The following is a 6417-nucleotide window of genomic DNA, read 5'->3' as shown; positions in this document are numbered from 1 at the left end:
TAGATACAGTGGATAAATGTGCGATTATCCATAGATACAGTGGATAAATTTAAGCATTTGGTGTTTCATTGCAAGTGTAGACGTAGAGAAGAAATACTACATCAAATAATCATTTTTCTACACACTTTGTTTTTGGGAGGTTGTATAAAATATTTTCGCCAGAGAACAGTAGCTACAGGTGAACGCATTACATGTGGACAAAATGCATACACGGCAGCCTATTCCTATTTTACTGTGATAGAAGATTTGAAAGAAGGATTTAAAAACCTGAGAAAATCCATCCCGTCGGCCTCTACTTTGTGATTTTCTATAGGCAAAGGCTTTTCTGGCATTGCGGGAATGGCAGCCTCTTCCTCCAACATCTTCAAAGCTTCTGCCATGCTCGGCCTCAATGCCACATTAGCATGAGCACACAAAATGCCCACCTTAACAAATCTCTCCATTGCTTTCACTTCTAATTCCCTCTCGCGCATTCTCTAATCTATCACCAGATCGATTTTATTTGAGACCTCGAGAAGCTTCCATACCCAATCGGTTATATGGCATTCACAAGTTATATCCACGGCCTTTCTACCGCTCATTATTTCAAGCAACACAACGCAAAAGCTGTAGACATCACAACGATCTGTGAGCAATCTAGTCAGACAATACTCCAGCACCAAATACCCATTCGTGCCTGCTACTCTTGACCCAATCAGAGACTGCCCTTCCCTTATGGCTAGCCCAAAATCCGCAATGCAGGGATTCATGTTGTCATCCAGTAGAATATTGTCGGCCTTGATGTCTTTTTGATATATTGTTGGCAGAACACTGGAATGCAGGTAACACAACCCCTTTGTGATGCCCATTATAATCTTCTTCCTCTGCTCCCAAGTCAGTCTTGATGTCCCATCTCTAATTTTTTGTCCAAAGATGTGCTGATCCAGGCTGCCATTAGTGAGGTAGTCATAAATGAGAAACCTCTCATGGCAGCCCTGTTTGCCGTCATCAACAATGCCGAAGCCACGCAGAGCCAACAAATTATGGTGGCGAAAGCTGCCCATCATCTCCACCTCATTCCATAAATCATTGATAGAGCACTTTTTCAGTCTCTTCACGGAAATCATCTTACCATGGGAAAGTACGCCCTTGTACACAATGCAAAAACTCCCCTGCCCGATTAAATTGGTGCTACTGAAATTGTTCGTTGCCTCCTCTATTTGTCATGCTTTGATTAACCGCAATGGGCCTGGGTTTTTATGGAAAGAACACTTCATTTTCTTCACAACAACCATCCCATGATCTTAGGAAAGTCTTCCCTTACACACCATTCCAAAATTGCCCTACTCTATTAAATTGGCACAGCTAAAATTCTTGGTTGTGTCCTTGATTGGCAGTATATCCAACCGCGCTAAGCCCATGTGAATCCTTAGAAGGCTTCTGTGAATTCCCACAAAACGCCTAATTTTCCCACTAACCCACCACCAGTAACTGATTCCTATAGTGTAGAGCAAGATGATAGCCATGGCGGCACCCACACAGCCGTATAAAACCATCTCCAAACAAACTCTCCACTTGTTGGGATTAAAGGGAAGGCCCAGAATATAGCTTGTGCCTTTTTGGCTCATGGGTCCAAATTCATTGGTTACGCCAACAACATACAGAAGTACGAGAGAGTTGTTATGCAGATTAGTTTCAGCTATGGCATTTTTTATTCTCCCCACCAATCTCTTCAATACCACCTGTCTATTGTTATGGCATACGCTGTAGGCAGTGGAAATAGAGAGATCTCCTCTGCAAGCTGCATCCATTAATGGAGTCGGCCCTAGCTTATCCATCCAGTCCCTTTTGCTTTTTATACCACCACAAAGAAGAGGGCTTGATACAAACTTTGATATATCGCTGAAATAGAGAGAAACCATATTTAATGGAAGACCCATAGAGCTCATCCGTTTCTGAAGTTGTGTGAGGCATGCAATGGCGGAGGCATTTGTGAAAAATTTAACTGTTGCAATCACTGATTATTAATCTCCTATCATAAATTATTTTTAAACTGCTGAAAATAAATTCCCATCTAATATCGAAAATAACACAATTGCAACTTCACTTATAAAATATGGAAAGAAATGCGCAACACAATGAACACAATATTTTCGAACAAATTGTCCCTAGAAAAACCCCTAAGGGAAAACCAGTTCTACATATGAGAAATTATATTAAACTTTAGCAAATCAAGAGCTACAAAATTCCTTGCCTCTTACTGGCAGAATTTCAACAACCTCCTAATTTATCCCGTTGATATTCTCCACTGCTATTCCCACACTAACACTGGACCCTTGCTAACACTGCAAACGTTTCTCCAAACTTCATTGTCCTCCAAATGCCCCCCTGACCTCCTTTTATACTACTCCTGTTGGTAAACCAACAGTCAAGATTGATTTGCAATCAACGGTTGAGATTAAAACAACTTAACAACCCTAACCAAGTCAGTTTCTAGTTGTTTCCAAAAGTGGTCAATTAATTAACAAATATTTGTTTCTAATCTAACCAATTAGTTAGCAAAAAAATTACTTGCTAAATAATAGCAAATGGACAAACAGCTGTCCAAAGCTAACAAAACTAACACTCCCTCTTAGCGAGGAAGCTATTCTGCAGGACACCTAATTTATCTCTGAAGAAGATAAATTTTGCCTTCCCCAATGCCTTAGTCAAAATGTCTGCTACCTGCTCCTCTGTAGGTATGTACTGTAGCTAAACAACTCCCCTTTGTACACAATCTCTAATGAAGTGATATCTGATATCTATATGTTTAGACCTATCATGAAACACTGGATTCTCAGACAACTTAATGCAACTTTGATTATCACAATGTATCACAGTAGTCTCAACCTTCTGACCAAACAAGGCTACTAACAACTTCTGAAGCCATATAGCTTCACATGTCACCATGCTAGCTACTATGTATTTTGCTTCTACTGAACTCAAAGCCACAAACTTTTTCTTCCTGCTGAACCAAGATACAACTCCTGATCCCAAGCTGAAACAACACCCTGAAGTGCTCCTTTTGTCTGTTGTACTTCCTACCCAATCTACATCAGTATAGCCTATCAACTTGATACCTTCACTTCAAACATATCTGATCCCATACTCAACTGTACCACGCAAGTAACGTAGCACATGCTTAGCCGCTATCCAATGCATTCTCTTTGGTTCAACCATGAACTAACTAAGAGAGTTAACTACAAATGCTATATCTGGCCTAGTGTTGACCAAATACATAAGTGAACCAATCAACTGTCTATATAAAGTGGGATCTACATTTTTCTCCTTAGTTGTATCTACCTTCCTCCAAATTGTGATCATGGGTGTAGACATGGCTTTGCAATCCTCCATCCCAAATTTCTTCAAGATTTCAATGCAATATTTCCCTTGACCAAGGAAAATCTCCCCATCTGTCTGCCACACTTCCATGCCTAGAAAGTAGTGCATAAGTCCTAAATCCTTCATTTCGAACTCTTCTACAAGGTTCCTCTTGCAATCCACTATGAGCCCTAGTGAACATGTAAGAAACAGGTCATCCACATAAAGAACAAGAATGAGAATCTCACCCCCAACCATCAAGTAGTAGAGGTTAGCATTTGATTCACTCTTCACAAAGACCATTTTCTTCAAGTATGTATCAATGCGCTCATACCACAGTCTAGGAGCCTGCTTGAGTCCGTACAATGCTTTCTTCAATCTGCATATGTGGGTCTCTTTGCTGTGTGCTACAAAGCCTTTTGGTTTTTCTATGTATACCTCCTCCTTCAAATCACCATTAAGGAATGCTATCTTGACATCCATTTGATGGACTTGCCATCCCATCTATGCTGCAAGTGAGATTACAACTCGTATAGAAGTATACCTGGCAATAGGAACAAATGTCTCCTCATAGTCTATTCCCTCCTTCTGAGAGAAACCCTTTGCCACAAACCTCGCCTTGTATTTCTCGATGCTACCATCTGCACCATGCTTTATCTTATAGATCCAGCATGATCCAACTATAACCCTGTCTGTTGGTCTAGGTACTATCTCCCACACATCATTATGCATTATTGAAGAATATTTCTCAACCATAGCATCTCGTCGTACCTGATGTTCTGCAGCTTCTTGATAGCTAGAAGGCTCATAATCTACCAACTGACTAACTAATGCCACATAGCCATTGAACTTGGCTGGTTGTCATCGCTATCTAGTACTCTTCCTAGGAGCTCCCACAAACTCCTGAGTATCCCTTTGTGTATCTGGAACAACTTGGTTCCTACTGCCAACTATAGAGGATGAAATGTCAACCTCTAAGTCTTCTAGATGTATTTCTTGTTGCACCTGTTGCTCCATACTCTGTGAATCTTCACTAACTGAGTCTACACTCATACTGATAATTGTACTTGAGCTTTGTTGCCCTTGAATTGGTCTTGGAGCTTCTGTTAGCTGCTCACTTTGATCATCTGCTAGCAAATCTCTGGATCTCCTGAAAGCCTTGTCCTCCATGAACTTGACATCCCGTCTAACTATAATTCTTTTAGTTTCCAGAATGAAAATCCTATATGCCTTTGAGGTCTCGCTGTACCCAACAAAGTACCCCCTCTCTGTAGTTTGATCTAACTTTGTACATGTATCTCCAAGAATATGGCAATATGCCAAACTCTCGAGTATCTTGAAGTGACTAACATCTGGCTTCTTCCCTGTGAAAGCCTCCTTTGGTGTCATCTTCCCTAGCACCTTGAGTGGAACTCTATTCTAAATGTAGACTACTGTATTACATGTCTCTGCCCATAAGTAATGGGGCATGTCCTAGTCATGTAGCATAGCTCTTGCTGCCTCCGATATCAAACGGTTCTTCCTCTCAGCAACTCCATTCTACTGTGGATTGTAACGAACAGTCCATTCTCTCTTGATTCCTTCTCTAGTACAGAACTCTTAGAAGAAATTTGCTTTGTACTCGCCTCCATTGTCTGACCAAAGAACCTTTATCTTCTTTCCTGTCGAGTTCTCCACAAGAGCCTTGAACTCTTGGAATTGACTAAAAACCTCATCCTTAGTCTTCAAGAAGTATATCCAAGTCTTTCTAGAGAAATCATCAATAAAAGTAACATAGTACTCATATCCTCTAAGATATTTCGTCGACATCGGTCCACAAACATCTGAACATACTAGACCAAGAGCACCCTTAGATCTGGTGTCACTCCTTGGAAAAGATGCTTTCGCAAACTTCCCCAACACACATCCCTTACATACATCGTCATGCTCTATGCTCAGCTCTAGAACACCTGTCACTATCTCATGAAGCAATCTAAGTGCTCCATGATGAATATGGCCCATCCTCCTATGTCATAGCTCTCCAAGATCTCTAAGATTACTATTGCTCATGAGTGCCTTAGGAGTATCAAACTGCAATCTATAAAGGCGACCACTCCTAACTCCAATAGTTATGGGTGATTTCGAATCCTTGTGCTTAATCAACACATTTGTCCCTCTAAAGAGTACATTATACCCCCTATCGTGAAGAACAGATATAGAAATCAAATTCATACCTAATCCTAGCACATATAACACATCATGAAGTGGGATTATCTTTCCATTCTCCCTCTAATACTGAACAGTCCCTTTCCCAGCAGGGTTGAGTTTGGACAAGTTTCCCATAGAAATCTGGATGTTGGTGTCCTTCTCCTTATAACTGGAGAAGTACTCTCTAACTCCTGTCATATGAAATGATGCCCCACTATCTATATACCAAACACACTATGAGGTTGAGCTAACTAAACAAGCTATGAGTGCAAACTCATCTTCCATTCTACTAGAGAGTTCTTCCACACTTGCTGAAGCTACCACCTGCTTCTTACCCTTCTTCCTCTCTGGGAAATCACTGACATAGTGGCCAAACTCGTGACATCCAAAGCACTTGACCTTAGAAAGGTCCTTCTTCTTCTTCTCACTTTGCGAATTTGATCCTTTGCTAGATCCCTTCTTTTCTTTCCCTTTACCCGCTAGGGCAATGTTCTCTTGTTCCACCTCATTTTTCTAACTCTTGTTGGCCCCATTGACAAGACTTAGTCTAAACTCCTCTTAAGTTAAAGCAGTCCATAGTCAATCCCAACTCAGTAAAGTATCTCGTCCACTGACAACTTGAACAAAGACACTTCATTTTTTAGTAAACCCATTTAGGGCTACTCTCACTAGCTCGTCATCACTAGGGCTATCTCCAACATGTGCTAACTCATCCTTGACAAGTCTGAGCCTGGTGAGGTAACTTGTGACGTCTTCTCCCTGATTCATCCAGGTATTCTTTAGCTTCTCTCTGAGAATCAACTTCCTATTGGTCGTAGCATTATGGTATAGATTCAGAATGGCATCCCACATCTTCTTTGCCGTATCTAGCTCTACAATATGTGGAACAAT

At 40.9% G+C, this 6417-nt stretch overlaps 1 pseudogene; it reads right to left on the bottom strand.

Annotated features, from left to right (window-relative positions):
• Positions 1-476: 476 nt before the first annotated feature.
• Positions 477-1106, bottom strand: LOC149555339 (putative receptor-like protein kinase At1g11050 pseudogene; annotated as a pseudogene).
• Positions 1107-6417: the final 5311 nt, after the last annotated feature.

This window comes from Cupressus sempervirens, chromosome 5 (assembly GCF_028749045.1).
Source record: "Cupressus sempervirens isolate cs-2001-9-10 chromosome 5, ASM2874904v1, whole genome shotgun sequence".
Lineage (NCBI taxonomy): Eukaryota > Viridiplantae > Streptophyta > Pinopsida > Cupressales > Cupressaceae > Cupressus > Cupressus sempervirens.
Note: the sequence above shows the minus strand (reverse complement) of the source record. Positions and strands in the feature narration are given on the sequence as shown.